Source organism: Anas acuta, chromosome 1 (assembly GCF_963932015.1).
Source record: "Anas acuta chromosome 1, bAnaAcu1.1, whole genome shotgun sequence".
Lineage (NCBI taxonomy): Eukaryota > Metazoa > Chordata > Aves > Anseriformes > Anatidae > Anas > Anas acuta.
The window spans coordinates 69,586,902-69,605,880 of NC_088979.1; the positions used below are offsets into that span (position 1 = coordinate 69,586,902).

Below are 18,979 nucleotides of genomic sequence, written 5' to 3' on the forward strand. Positions count from 1 at the left end.
CCTATCTAGATAAGTCATGCATAAAATGCATGTATTTAAGAGTAATCCACATACCAGGCTGCACTTACATAACTGGGACAAATTTTTTCCATTCCAAAAAGGAGCTTGAAACTGTGTTACAAAATATGTGCTTCAGTCATTCTGACTAATAGGGGCAAAAATGAGTTTTACTGACTTAGGCTTCAGAGAGAACTGTAGCTGAGTGTCTCCTTGTCTTAAATGCTGGCTTTTAAGCACTCAGGCTTTATTCATGCAGCATTCAACTTTCTGTGCATATTCAAATTAGCATTGCTGATAATATCTTATAGAAGTTGTCAATCTATTAGGCTTTTTTCCTAAAGATTTAATAAAAGCTGGAGCAAAATGAATCTTTTAAGATCTAGAAGCAACCCAGGTGCCTGCCTGAGTAGTTCCTAAACTCTTAATTCATATTTAGCTCCTTGCTGGCTCTTGTATTTTATGCCGTTTCCCCCAATTGATAAGTGCTTCTGAATCCATAATGGTGAGTGACATAAGACTTTGGGGGGTCTGCAGGAATAGCTCCTCCAAGGCACGTTTAAACCTGGTCTCAAACATCTAAATTCCAGTCTAACTGTACTAAAAGCTATGAGTAAGTGCTGATCCTAAGCTTTGCCTCCAGTAAGCGTGTATTTGAGAAGGACGGTGCACGTGGGCAGCAGTACCATTCCGCTGAGTGCTCTAATACTGCATTTTTGCTCCCGTGTACATTGAAAAGCAGCTCTGTGGTGGTCCACGCAGTTCCCTGGGTGTCTCAGAACTTGCAATAGGATCTGTAGCAGTTTGCCAGGGGTAAGTTTTGATATGAAAATCTTGAGAAGCATCAAACCTGGTAAAAGCAGTGTGTACAGGATGCTTCACTGAACGGCTGGGGGTCACGGTGTCCATTTAGATAGCAGAATGGTTTTACTGCCTTTATTGGGGTGCACGGTTGCTGTAAGACTGTTGCTGGCCGTGTTTGTGGTCATGCAGTCTTCCTGATGCATATGTAATCATTGCTGGTTCTGAGTAAGAGAGGGGGAAAAAAAGAGGGGAAGTGAGACACTTTTTTAAAAGCTGTAAAGTTTTCTGAGCGCACAAAAATGCAACTGCTCACTCCTTTATTTTTTTATGCATCCAGTGCTGATCTCTGGCTATGCACAATTTCACGGCTGGAGCATCTGAGGTCCTTCCCAGAAGGTATTGCTCAATGTGACCAGCATCTGTCAAGCACAAGTCATCCTTTTTCCAATTGCACAAGGCTCTACAACTGCCAGTGCAGTGAAGGGTCTAATGAGATCGTCCAAATACACGTGGATTTCCCTCAAACAATTCTGATAAAAACCACTGTAGGATGTTTATCCTTAAAGCATCAGGCAAAGTTGGTGGGTGAAGAAACTTAAGGTTAAGCTAAAGGGCTTCTTGAGCACTGTTTAAACAAGCGTTTGCTGCTGCCAAACTGCAAAGGCTAAAAGCAAGGGGCTGTTACAGATTCTACCAGAACGCTGAGCCTAAGCTTAAGGCTAACTGCCTCTGCGCTGCTGGGAGCTCCGAGGATGACAGCGGTACGCATCGCCCTGCTCTTCCAACGTTCTCGTAAGTATTGTGGTGATAAAGTCATGTGAGAGTCTGTGCTTTCATTTTTAGCTAGTTTTGTTCCCGTGATGGTGAAGAAAACTCAAAAAGCTAGTTTTCTGGTTGGTGATTTATTTTTTTTTTTTTAAGCCATTAAACGTGCGTCTCAAAAATAAAATTGAAACAACTTTTTTCTTTTGGGGGGAAGGGTGGACAGGCAGCTGGCTGGCTTGTGATTTCTGAGCACTACAGGGAGTGGCAGCCTTACTTCCTCCTCTGTCCATGGATGCTGACCGCTGTGGGCAGATTGTCCGGGCGCTAGCATATATGGCAACGTCGAGGCTTTCCAGCTCTTCTAGGTAAGAGATGCTGTGCTTTTCCTCGCTAATGCAGCCATAAATTACATTCTTTGATTCATTTTTGGCGGGTAGGTACTGGTGTGCATTTAAGGTACAGACCCGTACTACTGATGCGTTTTGAAAGCTGCCGGCAGGCCCCTCCATTCTATGCTACTGTCTCAGAAGGAGAAAGAGCAATACTTCGCCTCCCTACGCGCAAAACTTTGAACTTGTCAGATCCTGAGAAGTGAGGCTGGCGCGCACATTTTGCTCTGAAGAGCGTAGATGCTTCACGGTTGTGGTAGTACTTTTTAAAGTCTTTTTGTCAGACCTTTTTATGTGGGGAGACCTTTCCCCCCCGTTTCTGAAGTCCCTGCTTAAAAAACCACTTCAGGTACTTCTTTCAAAAGGGCCCTGCAAATTAAATGGCAGGGCTGTGCTATGACCCGAGGGCATCTTTTGATAGCTGCCCCAACAGGTGCTAAAGGCTTGGCCGCAGTGTTAGAGGCAGAGACGGATCTTTTGAAGCTCCGAGTGTTCTTTGCTCCTTTTTCTGATAGTGCCTATCAGAAAGAAACACCTTTAGTCACAGGAGGATTTCGAGACAGCTAATGATCCTTAGATGAGACGCTGCTTTGCATTTATTTTTTTTTCATGCAGAAGAATGAAAGTTACTCCACAGCGATAATTAGCTCTCTTGTTTGCAGGTGGGTGTTTGTGCTTTACTGCAACACTTCAGTAATTTTGCTCATTGTGAAAAGAAAATAAGGGAGGTGAGCTTTTTTTCTGTCTCTTGCCAGTAGCTGTCAGTGCTCGCTCTCATTTCAAGGACATGCTATCAAGGCTTCATCAGCGGTATCTGATCTACCGATGAATCAGGTTTTATGCAGCATCTGCAGGTTTCAAAGCAAGGAGGAATGGCAGGCTCTGGTGTCGGTGTCTTTCCTTCCTTCCCGGGGACTGCTGTCCAGGGAGGCTTCCACGTGCAGGCTGGGGATGCTGCACAGACCTGGAGGTAAGGGGTATGGGTTAAACAACCTCGCTTCCCTCCCACCCCCCAACTCCTTCAGGATGCTGTGACCTGTTTGCTTCTCACTGCTCTGGCATCGGATCAGAGAAGCCAGATTTTTGCAGGAAAAAAACAAACATTTTCTGTTGAATTTTACTGAAATACTTCTAGGTATTTCATTTATAGATGCTGCTTTTGTGGCTCCAGTCCACGTTAAACTCCGAGTGACCCAATTTCTCAGATGTTAAACATTACTTCAGTGTAACTTCCTTAATACACTGAGATACTGTGGGCAGCCTTCGTACAGCTGCATAATGACTCGGTTCAACTCGGGTATGGCGAATTCGTACACTTTATTTCATCCTGACCATAGCTCGCGTATCCCTAGCTTCCAGAGCGCTCCTCCCGTGGGGGGACTTTGTGTTTGTGCTATATTTTATCAGCACGTTCACATCTGGCTTTGCAAATTCTTCACAGTCTCTAGGTGCGCACGAGCATCTGCAGTTCATCCTTTCTCAGGAAGACGTGGAAAATGTGTTTTTAGGAGGAGCAGCAGCGGACAATCTGCTTCCTATTTACCCATTGTGCTGCATTTTCCTATGGAAGCGTGCAGCAAACGTAGCCACAACTCGGCGAAAATCCTGACCGAGTGTGCCTGGAGAGGTGTGCGGTGGGACGGGCGGCCCCGCTGGCTTTCCGCCACAGGTTTCCCCGTGTGACACCTCTCCTGGCGCTCAGCCCCTGGGGCCAGGCGACAGCCGCGGCTTTGCCGTGGAGGCTGGGGCTGGGATGCTGTCTCCTCCTGGCGTGTGGCAGGCAGCAGCGTGTGTGTTGTGCGATGAAGGCGGCTGCCGGGTGAAGCCCCTCACGGGGGCTCCCTGAGGGAGCCTTCCTCCCTCCGTGTGGCGCTTTAGATACTCGGGGGGCTCCGCGGAGGCGCCTCGCCCCCCTGCAGGTGCCCGATCGCTGCGTGAGGGGGGACATTTGGCGGCCGCCCCTCCGCCCGTGCGTGTGGGGGCGCAGAGGAAGGGGAAGAGGCGGGGCGCGGCGCGGCGCGGGGCCCACAATAGGGCCCTTGTGCGGCCGGGGGAGGAGCGGCGGGGCCGGGCAGGGCGGGCAGGGCGGGCAGGGAGCCGCCGCCGGCCGCCGCCACAGGGCCCGGCGGGCGGGGGCGATGCGGCAGCACCGGCGGCACCGCGGGGAGCAGCGGCAGCGGCGGCCCTGACGGCGGGGGAGGGGGAGGTGAGCGCGGCCCCGGCAGCTCCGCGCTGAGCCGAGCCCAGGGGCCTGGGCGCGGGGGAGGGGAGGGAAAGGGAAGGGGGGGGGGAGGTGGAGGCGCTTGGCGCCAAGGCCCAGGAGGAGGAGGAGGAGGAGGAGGAGGAGGGGGGAGGAGGAGGAGGAAGGAGGGGGCAGCCCGCAGGGAAAAGTTGCGTCTGGGCGCCCTTTTGTTCGCCAAATGGAGCCGGGCCCCGCTGCGGGCAGAGCCGCGCCGCCACCGCCGAACTTGCTAGAACTCGGCCCGGCCCTGAGGGGAGGCGAGGCGCGGCCTGCGGGCCCCCGGCACTGACCCGCACCTGCAGGGGCTGGGCTGGGCTGGGCAGGGGGCGCAGCCCGCCCCTGGGTCCCCAAAATCTCAGGGGTGCGGGGTCCGGCCCCAGCAGCGCGCTGAGAGGCCGCCTCTGCTCCCCCGGGACAGCCCCAGCCCGAGGTGGCGGCGGGTGCCTGGTGCTGGAGCCACGCCTGGCTCTGCCCTGGGAAACTTGAAAATAACAAAACCAAACGGCTCGGCAGCACCTGAGCGTCACTCCTTACTGCACGTCCTGATGTAAGGACACACGGCACGGTGTGTGCTGGCACCGGGTGCCCGGACCCCTGGGTGTCAGCGTGCGGGGGCTGCTGCCCGAGCTGCTCCCATGCTGCGGTGTTTTTATCCCGCTTCCCAAGCCAATTCGCTAATTAACAATAGGACATCGCACCAAAGTTTAAAACCTAATGCTTTATTACATATGGCTATCATTTCCTCATGTTGTTTGTTTTTTAAATAACCCAAACCTTGCCTTTCCACCTAGATGAGCGGTGTCACTGCTGCTTGCCTGGCGCACCCCGCATCTCGCACCGAGCAGGCCGAAGCGGGCTGAGGCAAAACCCGCTGCTCAGCCACGCAAACGTGCGCCCGTCCCACTCCCGCTGCTTCTGGGGGAGCTGTGGGCAAGGGAATTCGGCGCCGTGGGAATCCCTGGCGAGGGATAACAGCTCCTGGGAGGCTGCGTGGCGTTTCTCTTTGTTTTGTGAAGATCTCAAGTGCTTGTGACACTGGAGGCTTCGTGTAATTGGAGGCATAAAAAGCAATGTTGGCGTGCTTTACTTAAAATGGGAACTAACAAGTTAATAATAGCTCGTATCGGAGGTATTTATGTAATGGGAGCCTGCAGATGCTGCTCGCATCCTGAGACATTGCGCGGGGGCTCTGTCAGGTGCTGTGCAGGTGGAAGGTGGGGCAGGGCGGAGCGAGATGGGGGAGCCAGGCAGCTGGTAGCTCTCTGCATTTCGGCACAAGGCTGCGTGGAGCTTGGTGTTGCTCTCTGACAGGAGTCAGAGCGATGCCAGGCCCGCGTGCGTTGCTCGTCGCCCTTCTACCCCCATGTAACTGTCCAGAGCCTCCCTGCTGCCCTGGGGCGCTCGCTTACTGTCGAGTCGCCCTTCTCCAGGCAGCATCTGAGCTTGCAGTGCTTGTGGGTCCTGTTGCAGAGTGTGGGAGACAGAGGATTTGGGGACTGGCGTGCTTTGGGACTGGCTCTGGTGGGGATGGGGAGCACTGAAGTGCTCGCCTTTGCCTCTTCAGCTGCGTGTAAAACTTGGGAGCGCTTTCGTTTCCTACGATGCACTTGCTTATTGAACTGCAGGCTGAACGTAGTGCTTCGTGTCGTTAATGCCTCCGTGTGTGTTAATTAGAGCTGCAGGGAGATGTTAAAGAACAGGTTTATGCACATGCCCGACTGGTTGCTGAACTGAGTAAGCTCGTCACACGGTCTGGAGGGGGTTGTGTATTATTTGGCTACTCTACTGCTGTCCAGGCCTGTTTTTTTTTCCTCCCTTTTTCTTCCTTTCTCTCTTAAAAACGCGGTCCAAGTGTGCGGTGAGGAGCTGCAGCACCTGATCTGCTGCGAGTCCCATCTCAGGTGGTTGTGTGTGCTTACGAGGACAGGGCTGAGGAGGGCTGCACAGCACCAGGCCCCGAGCCACCTCGCCTTTACCTGCAGCACCGTGCTGGGCAACAGGAGCTCCTCGTGCAGGCAAAATACCTGACACATCTTCTACAAATCTTAGACAAAACGCTTTTTTTTTTTTTTCCTTCCTAACAAAAAGAGATTGACACGGCTGTTGGGTTGACGCAGGGACACGAGTGCTTGAAAATCACAGCCCAGCTCGGAGCTTTCCTTCCTACCGCTCTGAAATTGCGACTTGTTTTGAACAGGCCGGGCAATTTTTAAGTAATGCTTGCTTTAAGGACCGCTAAGATATTGAGAAAATTAGTATTTGCAGTGCACTAAATGTGAAAGGCTTGTTGATGTATAGCAGGATGAATTGGCAGTATTTTCTTCCTACTGCCACACAGGAAGTCTTAGGTCTCGAGCCGCTGTGTGCAAAATGTATAGGAGAAGCATGCACCCTGACAGGGGAGGAGAGAAATGTCCCTAGTGGGATTACTTGTGGTTTTTAATTCTCTTCATTGTTCTGCTTTTAACTGCTTGCATTTCTTTAATATTCTTCAAGTGTTGACATGCAGGCGTTGGTATTGAAGCGGCTGGGGGGGACTCGTCATTTGAAGTGGGGCTGTATCCCACGCAGGTTCGGGCTCTAATGGAAAAAGCCTCGCGCAGCCAAAGCACGCCGTGTGTGTGTGAGTTGTGGAAATGCAGGGGAAAGCGGTCAGCTAGGCAACTGTGGGGTGAGGGGGCCTTTGCAGCAGGGTGCAGGATGCCTCTCCTGTCCCCGTTAGCACTCGCAGAGGAAGGAGGGTGACAAATCTGCGCTCCCATACCTGCCCTGATGCAAACAGGCTCTTCCCGCTGCAGCTAATGGACTGGAGTGAAGCAGCGAGAGCAGGTGATCATTTGCAGTGAAAGGTAAACCTTGTTAAATGTTGTTTGATAGCAAGGAGAGATGCTCGCCTCCAGCGCGGAAAATAGTTCCTGTGTTAGGCCGGCGATGTGATGAGGGAAGGACGGACGGCCCTCAGCCACACCGCGCTTTGCCTCGTCCGGGGGAGTCCCTGCAGCTCCTCAGCATCAGCTTAATTCAGGAGCGGCTGTGCTCCTCTGAAAAAATCAAATTGGCTGTCATTTAAGCAGCTGAAAGGCAGATACTTAAACCTGATAATGAAGTTGCAGTCTTCCTTATGTTAACAACATAATCATTTCCAGCGTAGCATGAAATGAGCAATCTTAAGAAGTAAGTGAAGCATTTTGCCAGACAAATTTGGACTTGCAGTTCTGTAGCAGAATGTGCAGAGAGCGAAGGAGGAACTGAAAGGCTGATGTTAATACAAGGTGCGTATTTATGAACAACAGTGTTGTAATGGCCATTGGCATGGAGAGGAAGGAAAATTCATTCCTGCTTAATGGTATTGATTCTTCTCTGGAAATTATTTTCGCTGAATGCTCTGTCCTTGTTGCAGAAATTAATTTTCTGTGCTTTCTTTGGTTAGTGCTGCCTCACTGTTCTTGGGCAAAGAAATGAAAGAGGTGAAAACTTGTGGGATGAAATAATTCCAAATTTCCGATACAAATGAAAATAAGGCAAGCTGGTTTGGGGTCTTCTTTGCAACTGGTATCCGTTCTTTATTTTATTTTATTTTTAATTATTAAGATCTCATACTATGCTTTCCCAGTAATATTTCATGTAAATTTTGAAAGCTTTTCTTTATTTGGGCATTTTTCATGATGAAGTATGAAAAATACCCAAATATGAGTATGTTGGTAGTAAGCGTGATATTTTTGATCAAAATACTTTTTTTTATATATATACAGCTAGAGAATGCGCAGTTTACTTGCAGTGAGAGTTGAAAGGCTTTGGCAGGGGCTGTCAGGTTACATCTATGTACCATGCTGCAGTTTTGATGTAGACCTGGCTCGCTCTAATCGCAGCTATACAGAGGTGAAGTAACTGGAAAAGCTGTTGTCAAATATAAAGCCTCTGGTCTGAGCTCAGAGAAGGAGGGTGAGGTTAAAAATTAGTTTACGTACAATTATTTAGTACTCTCTTCTGTTGCTTATAGCTGAGTGTATAGGCTTCTCTGCTAAATCTGACGTGCGGGGTTTTCATTTTTCGTCCTCTACAAATGTCAGAAAACTTCAGAGAAGGCAGGACGCAAGTTACCAGAAAGCTCTCCCTCCTGACAAACAGCGTGGGATCAGTCGGAGCCCCTGACTCCCGTTCCTGGGATTAATCTGGCTTAAGTGCTCGTGGGTTCTTTGCCCGGTGTCTTCTGCGTGCCTGTTCTAGGTCAGAGCCTCTGCATGTAACAGAAGCCGCCGGGTGCAGCAGCAAATGGGTGCGCGTGAGCTCAGGCTGGCGGCTAATAGCTTTTGCAGGTGCCACTTCATCCTCTTTTTAAGGTTATTGGAATCAATTTGTTTTGTGTGTTTGCTTCTGCATGCTTGACTTCAGCGTTTCAAACAGTCCACTTGAGGTATGAATGGGTTAAGGGTTGAAAAAGGGTCTGAAGTAAATTAAAAAGGGGAAAAAAGCCTCAAGCGCACACAACAACTCCAATGTGATTTATAGTTGCTCCTTATCTCTTCCAGCCATGTCTTTGATGCCTTTGTACTCGGTCTTTGGCTGGCCCCTCTTGTCTTTGCCTTGACTTCCCCAACTTTTTCCTTGTTGCTGTAGCAAACCGGCGTTTCTCATGAGTGTCTCACAGTCTTTTTGGGACCCTATAAATCAGCGAGGTCACGTTAGATTTGTCTCCTCTACCAAACTCCAGACAGAACGGGCTTCCAGATTATTTGCAGTCAGCCTGAAAATATTTTTGGCAAACCTCTGGGGATTTTCTTGGGTAAGATCTATGTAGGTTTGGTGGGTCTGATAGGAGACGGTGTGTCTTCTCACTGGTGTTTTTATGTGAGGAGATATCCGTGTGTGTTTACATACGGATTTATAAAAGGATCATCCACTGAAAAATCAAGTTGTATTTTTTAATATTCATATGAAGTAAAACATTCACGTTACAAAATGTGCTTTTTTTTTAGTGAACGCTTGTGTTAATTAGTATTTTGCTAATGTATTTCACACAAACTTCTGTGCTCTTATGCCTGTACATATGTGTGTTTTGCTTGGTTAAGGGAGTTGAATCTGTGTTTGACTTAAAACACCCATCAGCATCATTTACTTTGCACAGATAATATGTAGCCTTTGAAAGGGAAAAAGAAACTTTTAATGTATCAAGAGGAGCCGCTGGAAAAACAAGACAGTGGGAAAGCAGTGACTTAGTTGAGAAACTTTCAAAACACTTCAAAGCGGCTTCAGATGTGCTTGTCCTCAAAGCCTTTTCTACCAATTTTCTGCCCTGTGTTATTTTTTTTGTCAAAATGCTTCTTTCTTTCCTCTTTGAAATCGTTTTAGGGAACATATTTTAATCTCCTTCTAGGAAAGTTACCAATTTTCTAACAATTTGGAGGCGTCAAGCTAGAGTAACTATGTTATGGTGGCCGAGCTGGCCACGTACATCTGATTTGCACAAGGCGAGCTTGCTATGCTCCCTTACGCGGCTTCTTTGGCTGTCATGAAACATCTCCAGGTCTTTTGGAGGTGTGAGGCCACGTCAGGGTGCTCTGTGGCACCTCTTTGTGGTCTCTCAGGGGTGTGTGGAGGTTTATTCAGCCAGAGCTGAGCTGCACGATGGTAATCCTCAGAGGAGAAAAAGCTCGGCTCACGTGTTCACCCTCTCTGTGGAGACCCTGACAGGATTGCAGCAGTGAGAACAGATTTTTGTGCTTCAGGTAGGCAGAGGTGCCAGAAGACTCTCAGGGAGTAAACCTGCAAACAGAATCTGCTTTTTCTTTCTGCCTTTGGGTCGCTGGTGGGCGCAGCACCTCGGGGGTGCCAGGGGCTGAGGGCGGCCTTCAGCCCTGCTGTGCCCGCTTGGCAGGCAGCCGCTCTGCGTCCCTGGCGTAGCCCCTCGAGGCCTGAAAAACCTCAAAAGCCTCGCCTCCGCGAAGGTGACAGCTTTAGAAAGCAGGAGTCCTGCTGAAAATGAAAAAAAAATCAATAAATCATAAAAATCTCAGCGTTTTCTGATAGTTTTCTTGAAGGCCCTGTTCTTCCTTCTGTCAGTCAGCTCTCCTGGCAGCAGGTGCTTAAGCGGAGCAGTCCTCTTGCATTACAGCTCCATCTCGACACCTCCCCCCCAGCATGCCTGCATCTGGAGATTTTGAGAAGAAATAAATACAGTTTTCTCTCACAGGAGTTCTGCTAACAAATTCATTAGATAAATGTCTTGCTGATTGCTGGCTTCGTTCTGGCACCGGCTTTAATGCCTGTCGACTCCACTGAGGCCACGTTTTCCCTGCTTGTTTCTCAGAACTTGTCATTTGTTTTGTCTGACTGAGCGGGAATGGCTTTGGAAAAGAAACCTGTGTCGACTAACAAGTCTTTTTTCATAGCATTTTTAGCAAAAAAAAAAAAACCACACACAAGCAAACAACCCCCAACCCTTTCTGAGGATTTAAGATCATCTTCAAGGAAGAATGAATTTTTGGTCGCTGCTTTGGAATTTGCAGCCACAAAGGATGAAGTTGATTAAGCCTTGTTTAGCAGGGTTTCTGCTCTGCTGCTTCGGTAATTGTCTCTTGATTGTGCTCCAGCCCTGTCTGTGCCGTCCCGGTGCACAGCTTGGGCGCTCTATTTATTCCTGGGGTTTCTTTGCGGGGGGAGGAGGTCTGAATGCCGAGGGGGAACGGGGCCCTTTCCTTATAGCACCTCACAAATGCCCCTGCCATGGGTTTGATGAGGGGTGTGGGAAATACTCTAAATCACTGTGGTGAAGTCAGCACTGCTATTTGTCTCTTACCCTTCCTTCTCTCTGACTGTCATGCAGTTAAATATGGCTAAACCTTTGGGTGTGGGGTGAGCTGTTTGCCCGGATGATGTTTCGGAGGGTGCTGAGACCACCTTCAAGGCCAGGAAGGAGGAATTGTTTTTTCCTAGGCATTTAATACACTAAATGAGATCTAGCTCTGTGTGAGTAGCTCAGTGGACCAACAATAAAAATAACAGGCAGCAATTGGTAAGAGTCAGGTGCTGACAGCTTTCTTTTGGTGCAAGCTTAGTTCCTGGGAGCTTGGTAAGATGAAAGGCATTTACCATATCCAAACTACTTTACACACTCAGACTCTAGTGTCCCTGCACCCAGAGCTCTTGAAGAAACTTGGCAGCATACATGCTGTGGTCTCTGTGCACCCGTGAGTTACGCAGGGGTGAGTGCTACAGCTAAGCTTATCCAGAAATGCTTTGTTGACAACTGCCAGCTGCCTGTGAGTTATTTTTCCTACGGTAATCCAGAAATAAATTATTCTGGATCCACCCGGCAATCAGTGACCATCTTGCACATAGGTGGTGGAAGCTAGTGGGCATGAAGTCGATGAGGAGAGGCTCGTGCAGGCCGGGCTTCCAGGGGCTGGCTGTGGGCAGTGTGCACAGGCAGTGGCAGAGCCCTGCAAGGGCGAGGGGTTGGGGTTTGCTGGCTGCAGGTGGGGCTGAGGCTCTGTGGGCAGGTGAGCTGCAGGAGGAGATGGCCTCTGCAGGTGTGGTGGCTGCCCAGGCCTTTCGTGATGCTGAACTGAGTGCGAGAGGTGCGGAGAGGAGGAAGAAAGGTCCCGGTGCAGACCTGATCCCCGGAGGTATCTGTTTACAGGGCTGCAAATCAGCACTTGAATCCGAGCAGGAGGAGAGAGATCTGACGTGCTTCTCTCTTTGGTGCGTGAACTGGCTGTCCTCAGCGTGCTGGGTACGTCGAGTCCTGCTGGTCAGGCCTCTTCGTTTGCTTCATGGGGAGTTAGTTGGAGCCTGAAGGGGTTTGTTTTCTTGTTAGGGAGCCAGAGATTGAACTTGAAAGCACTGAATGGCGCGGTTCAGTATCACTGCAGTCTTAAAATCTAAATCTGGCCCTCGGTCACTTACATCGGCAGTGTCTGGAGGATCCAGCAAGAAGCAGTGATGCTGCTTTTAGCATTTGTGACTCTCCAGTGTTTGTTGTGGGGTCATGAGACTTTCTGCAGAGTGTATGAGAACAGCGTGGCTCTGCCATCAAAAACATAACATCTGTTACCGTGTTTCAGAAGTTCTCACACTTGGTGAACTGTAACATTTTCTTATTTTAAGATCTCCACTAAAGATGTCCATAACTGTGCACAAATATAGTTGCATTAAATAATGGAAATCAGCTATGGGAAAAGATGCTTCTAGGTCATCTAGATTATTGCTTCTGCAGCATTTGCTTGTCTCCCTTCAGAACACGAGATGAAATATCACTGCCAGCACCCTGCTTTAGGGAATGCGTGTAAAAGTCCATCTATTTAGCACAGGATGAGCAAGTTGATTGAGGTGAGTTGATGGCTAAAGCCCAGCTTGCCAACGAGGGGCTCTGGCTGACTGGGAAATGCAGTATTCCCTTTCCTTAAGAACTGGAGTTAGGGTGTGTTGTTTTATTATTATTTTTTTTTATTCTCCAGATCCTCATAAATAGCTTGGTTTTGCTATGTATGGTGGTTTTGTTTTGTTTTGTATTTTTTGCTTACAGCTCCATTCTCCAGCTTTTGGTAGCACCAAAACACACTTCTCACATGTGCCTGTACCCCATCCCGCCAGTTCCAAGTACTTTTATCCCAATTTAAGTCTTGTGCCCTTTCTGCTGCACTCTGAATTGCTTTGTGACCTGCTGCGGGGAGCACCCACCCTTTGGAGGCAGAGGAGCATCCTGTTCCAGGCTGTCGTGGCGTATTTCATCCTGAAAAAGAGGAGCTCGTACCTGAGCTGGTGCGTGATGACTGTCCTTGGAGGCAGCTGAGTGCTGTAGCATCCCGCGGAGCAGCTTGTCACCCTCTGTGGTGGTGGGAGGAGAGGTGAGGGAGGGATGAGCTGCTTCAGGCTGCTTTGCCTCCCCCAGCAGGTACCGGTGCGCACTTGTACTGCGGAGAACCCGATGCACGGGACTTGGGGAGGCTCCGCAGCAGCTCTGCGTGGTGGTGTGCCATTGCTGGTGCACACAGGCCAAGCAAGCTGCTTTCTGCAGCCCTCCTTGTTGTACTCGGGTCCCGTTTGCAGTTGCCTTGCCCTCGGGCTGGTTTGAGAAACGCAGAGCTGGAGGATGCTCTCTTGGCAGCGCAGGCAGCAGCGCTCTCGTCCAATCTTTGTTTCAGCGTCAGGAGCGGCAGCTTCCATTGCTCCCCCTGGGGATGCAGGCCAATAGCTCTTACTGTCAAGAAGCTTCCTTAATGCTGTGCCGAAATTATTTTTTTCTTTGGTTTCATCCCGTTGCGCCTGATCTCTCGCAGGCTCGTTCCTTTGTTTCACCAGCATTAACATCCTGGCAGTGTATGAAGGATGTAAATGACTTGAACGCCCACCTTAGGGTGCTCGTGATGTGGGATCCCGTGTGTATTTTGATCTTGGTGGCCTTTCCCTGCGAGGCAGGCATTTCAGCCCCCGAATCTTTTTTTTTTTTTTTGTCTTGTATATGCTAATTACATTGTGAAACAAGTCATTTCAAGCAGTAAATGGGAAGTTTTGAGCGTTTTGCAGAATGGCTGGCGTTAGACGCACGCCAAATAACTGCTCCGTTGGGTCACCAGCCGAGCGCCTGGGGGCCCAGGGCTTCAGAGCAATTCATAAATGGGGTTGATGGTACTGGTTAGTCATCTTATGAAAGCTATCATGCTAGACATCCTGTTGCATTGTTCACCCGAAATGGGCTACGCCGCTGTGGGAAATGGTTTTCCCAGCAAGTTCTCATTGGTTGCTGCGAGTTAGGGAGTTGCTGGTTGCAATTACCAGTAGGCTCGCTGCTGCGTGAAGGTGCAACGAAACGCTTCTGTGAGGCTGTGGGGAGGGGAAGGGAAGGTGCTAGGGAGTCGCAGGCTTTGTTAGGTGCTTTCTGCATCTCCCACTTTTCCTTGAGGTTAAGTGGATTCTCTTTAGGTACTTACGGTGAGGTTGTGGATTTACACCAGATGACTTTCATGGTTTTCAATGTGGAAAAGGGGTAAAAATCAAGCAGCTTCTGAATATTCCTTGTAGTTAGACTACGAGAAGCTCAGGAAGAGGCATCAGATCGCAGTTTAAAACAATCAGAAGTTCAACTCTGTTATGCATACTGAATAAGGATTCAAAACGCTTTTGTCAAAGCTTGGTGACTTTATCTTTTCTATGTTTGTAGAAAATTCCCTGTAAGATAAATAAAACCTGGAAGCATCTTCCAGTTACCCCAAAACATTATCCAGTGTATATCTGGGTCCTTATTATGATTTGTTTTCCCCTTGTAGTTATAAGGGGAAAAGTAATATGAAGCAGAAATGTAATAGTAAAATTGATCTGTAACCTTGAAAACAACTGGCTTTATTTTCAGTGCTACCTTGGCAGCATAAAAATCTTGATCTGCCTTTTTTCTAAGGTGTCTGTGTAATGCTATTGGTAGTCTATGGGGAGCTGGTTACATGTGTTAGATATCTGAGGCTGTCTGAAAAATTGGAAATAATAAAATGGTTTTCTAATACCTTTCCCAGCTAAGCAGCTGTTATATCTGTGGGATTATTTATTGTGAATGAAGCATCACAGGACCAACTTTCTAATATGCAGTCCTGCAAGTCATTTGTGAGGTGGGAATTGCACGTTAGGTGATGGAAGCTATCAGACAACGCACACTATCAGAAGCAGCTGAGAAGACGTGGATTAAATGAAAATGCTGACAGGAATGCCTGCAGCTGCTTGGAAAGCTGGGAGGATGGTTACCAATTAATTTTTAACCAAGACAAGTGAATTTAGTGAAGGTTAACAGTGGTCTCTCCTAGGTCCAGAATTAACTAATAACTAATTGATGGTGTGGATGGAGGAGTAAGGATTATGCTCATTAAATATCCAGCTGAAATGGGGTGAAGAACTGGGTGGAGCTTGGCTAGATGCCTTGCATTTTACAGGTATCTTGGAAAACCAGAGAGACAGTCTGGAAAAAAGAAGTTGGATGGAGTGCAGTAGGGGCCAAAGAGGATGTTGAAGTCGCAGTGGCTGTTCACCAGCAGAACAGGAGGCAGCAGGACCACGTTGTTGCAAAAAGCAAGCACACTCAGGTTTGTACACAGTGCCTGGAGCTTGCATAATGGCAAAGAACAATTTCCTGTAACAAGAGGAGAGCGTTTTCTGTGCAGGGAAGGGTTCAGCCCAAATACTTCACCCAGCTTTGGGCATCATGACTTCCTATTGTTTTTTTGTGGACCAGCCCTGGGAAGGGTAATGTCGAGCAACTCAGAAGGCTCAGAAATACAGGGAACATGGCCTGTGAGCAGAGAGTGAAAGAGCTAGATGGTATTTGGCCTGGGAAAGGGACTGAGGCGTAACAGAAGTGGTAAAAGTAGTGTCTGGGATGCTAGCTGTGTAAAAAAGGGATAAGCTCTTTCAGCATCCAGTGCTGATAGAGGACTGGTGATGAGCTGGAGCTGCACCAAGAAGGATGCTCGCTGTGCTGCCAGCAAGCTTCTGCTTGCCTGGAGAGGTGGCAGGGTCTGTGCTCAGCACAACCTGAATGGGTGTTTTGGGCAACGTCGCAGGCTCTTGGTCCTGTCTCGGTGTTCTTCTCCAGGCCCCTGGCAGATTTTTCCTCTTTTGTTGAGAGTGGCAGCGAGTATCTGGGGTGCTTCTGGAAAGAAACATGAAGCGCTCCTTTTGCCCAGTGCAGTCTGGGGACTTGGTTTGGGGGCTTGGCTGTCGGTGAGTATTATGGTAAATTACAGCCTGGCAATAGCGGTTAAGTGCAAACCTAGGTCTTTAATCCACTTGGCTTTCTGCTGTTAAAAGTTGGATTTTAAGACAGAAATCGTCATTGATTTTTCTTCCCCTGGTGATGCTTGGATTCACAAGCAGTATTTATGGAAAGCTCCCATGAATTTCAGAGCTTTGTTTTGTATGTCTACGCTGTGTTTAGCTTGTATAAAATCTCTTTGCTTTTTCTTTTGCACCACATTACGTTTCCTGTCGCTTCCCTGTTGCTTTTTATCAACCCAGACCCTACTGGCACGGTGTGTGTGTCTCCTGTGTGTTATCCCTCGTCCCCATGTGCTCCTGAGGGGATTGTGCCTTACTCTGCTGGGGGCTTCCCCCTACTTCTCAATCCGAGTGAATCAGCTTCATGTTTCTGAACTGGTATATTAGGACTGGCTTTCAAAAAAAAAAAAAAATGAAAACCCAAAGAAAAAATAAGTATTATTGGTGCCAGCTGTATCTTTCATGCTATTTTGTGTATGTTTCTGAAGTAAACAAGCCTGGTACTGAAGGTTGTAGCTATATAGTACAATGGTTAAAGAAAGAGGGGAAGATTTTTAGTTGAACCTTTTGGTATTTCGGAGTTCATCCTGGCATTTAATTGAGCAAACAAATGTGTTTTTAATGAAGAGTTCAAAAATATATTAGTCTTGTGGTTCAGCTGGGAGGCAAAAGCTGTGGTTTTATTCATACTTAAAAGCTGTAAGCTCTGCTGCATTTTAATGATGCCATTTGGGCTGCCGTGACCAGGGCTTTGCTTGTGAAAATTTACATTAGAGGTGTTCAGCGGGGACATTAAGGCATGAAACCCTGTAATGAAACTTCTCGTAAGAAAAAATTAGGTTTGAGAAACGGATCTGAATGCTTCCTTTAGCTTCACCTCTCCCCCCGACCCCGTCCCCAGCCTGTGCTGGGGGTGATGCTGCCGGCCCTCCTCAGCCGCTGCTGCGGGGCTTTGCCACAGAGCCTGGGTGGGATTTTGAGGCAGCTCCCTCAGGTCCCCACCTGCTTTTGCTCATTTTGGGGGTCTAGGGGCCAGATTACCCTCAGCGGAGGCCGAGGGTTGCGCCTGAGGTGGCCGGGCCGGCAGCCATGGCCCCCGCTGACAGGGCTGGCGGCAAGGCCCCGGCCTGCCTGCGGCCATCACCGTGCGGCCACCTCAGCTCCAGCTGCTTTGCCTGCCTGGCGTGCCTAGAGCCAGGGACTGCCAAGGAGATGGGGAAAGGGAACCGAGGTGGCTGAAAAATAAATAAATAAAAAAATAAATAAAAACCTCACGCACAAGCACACAAACCCCAAACCTCAAGTCAAAAGCAAACGAGCGTAGCTGAAACTTCAAACTGCTGTCAGTCACAATAGAGGCGCTGTGATATATTGTGTGTGGGCTTTGTTTTGTTGTGTTTTTCGTTTTTTTTTCCCCCTCCCAGCTTATACGGCGATGTTTCCCTTTGATGGCGCAGGCGAAGTTGAGCAAGGCTGGCTGTGGAGAGGCCGCCTGCCGCTCCTCGCTGGCTGCGGGGCGCTGGGACCCCGGCCCTCTGCCACGGGAGGGTGGGGAAGCAGAAGTGTGGTGCTGACACGCGGGCCAGAGGCTGCCTTATTTCAGCAAGACACTGCCATCCCCAGCCCCTTCTTCTTATTCTTTTTCTGCTGGCAGTACGCGTAGTTATCGGTTCCTCGTTTTTAGCTGGAGTTTCTGCTCTCTAATACTGCGCTTCCCAGCTCCCAGCTGACATCCCCAGGAGCATTGTCACAAATCTGCTGGGTGTAACGAGTTTAATGTTTTTGTCATGTCCATTACAATAGGCCACAGAACGTACATGTGCATCGCCCCACAAGAGGGGAATGCGGGCAGCTGGTAGAGGACAAAATGCCTTCTCTTCCCATAGCTAATACTGCTCAAGGCGAGTTACTTGATTAAAAAGAGCAAGTAAGCAGAGCCCCTGCCAGGGAGGCTGAGCTGCCCAGGATTGTCACGGAGAGGCCAGAGGAACGTGGTGAGGAATTCAGGCAGGAGCTACACAGGCCTATCTCTCCAGGCTTATTTTTTTTTAATTTGTGTGAATTTATAAGCATACTCACTTCATCCAAGACCCTCTAGAAGAAAGCAAACATCTGTGTGTTGGAAGAAGGCCCCCCAGATCAGCCAAATAACCTTGCAGTTATCTGAACGTTTCATTTCATACCCCTGAAACAGAATAGAGGATACTCTAGTTTTTGTGTTGCTATTGGTAAAGGCAATTCCTGATTGTGCTAAGAGAATGGCAAAGCTGACTTTTAAGATCGTGTTTATGAATTTACTTTTCGCTGTAGCACTTTGTGTTTTCATATTGTAGGATGTGTACATACAGTTGATGTGTTCTTCTATATACACACTGAGTGAGAATCAGGGAATTTAAGGCTTTGATTTATGTTATGTTAGTACTTTTTTTTTTTTTAAATTGCAGTAAAAACATAACATGCCCTTCACTTACTTGCCAAAAATGAAATTGTAGCTCAAACGTGCAATGCCTGATGTCACTCCTACTCCCTAAATAGCACTCCTTTCATTTTTTAGGAGCTTGTGATGTCATCAGCTGAAGCGAAAACATCTACCTCGTGACCTGGCATGTAAGTGAAGGAGGAACTGATATTTAAAAAACAAAAAATGTGTGTGTTGGTGTTTACAATGTGTAAATTGAGCCTATATACCTTCAGCATTCAGATACCACCTTTTAAATGAAAGCTTTGTGGATTTTAAAGGAATATAAAGTCTTTTAAAAGAGAGGAAGTCATAAAAGAAGCTGTTAACAATGAGATTCCAGCTTGCAGAAGTCCTTGTAATAATTTCAGTTAAAATCTGTTGTGATGTACCCTGTAATACTTGGAAGTTGGTAGGCTTACGGCGAAAAAAAAAAGTGTAAATATTGGAGTGACATGTGCTGATTCTACTGCTTTTTATTCTGTGCTTTTTTTTCTGGGTATGAATTTTGATAGTTTTGGTGAATACACATTGTGTATGCTGTGATACCCTTCCTAAAAGCAGAAA

At 48.3% G+C, this 18,979-nt stretch overlaps 1 protein-coding gene across 2 annotated transcripts in view; it reads left to right on the forward strand.

Annotated features, from left to right (window-relative positions):
• Nucleotides 1–4,012: 4,012 nt before the first annotated feature.
• JADE3 (jade family PHD finger 3) overlaps nucleotides 4,013–18,979 on the forward strand; it is a 54,794-nt gene continuing 39,827 nt past the window's right edge. The window contains exons 1-2 of one of the 2 annotated variants that reach the window (XM_068681596.1): nucleotides 4,023–4,161; nucleotides 18,509–18,561. The gene's annotated coding sequence lies outside the window, so the exon portion shown is untranslated. Of the gene's footprint in view, nucleotides 4,162–18,508; nucleotides 18,562–18,979 lie in introns of both variants that reach the window. The other variant, XM_068681601.1, reaches the window with a different exon arrangement.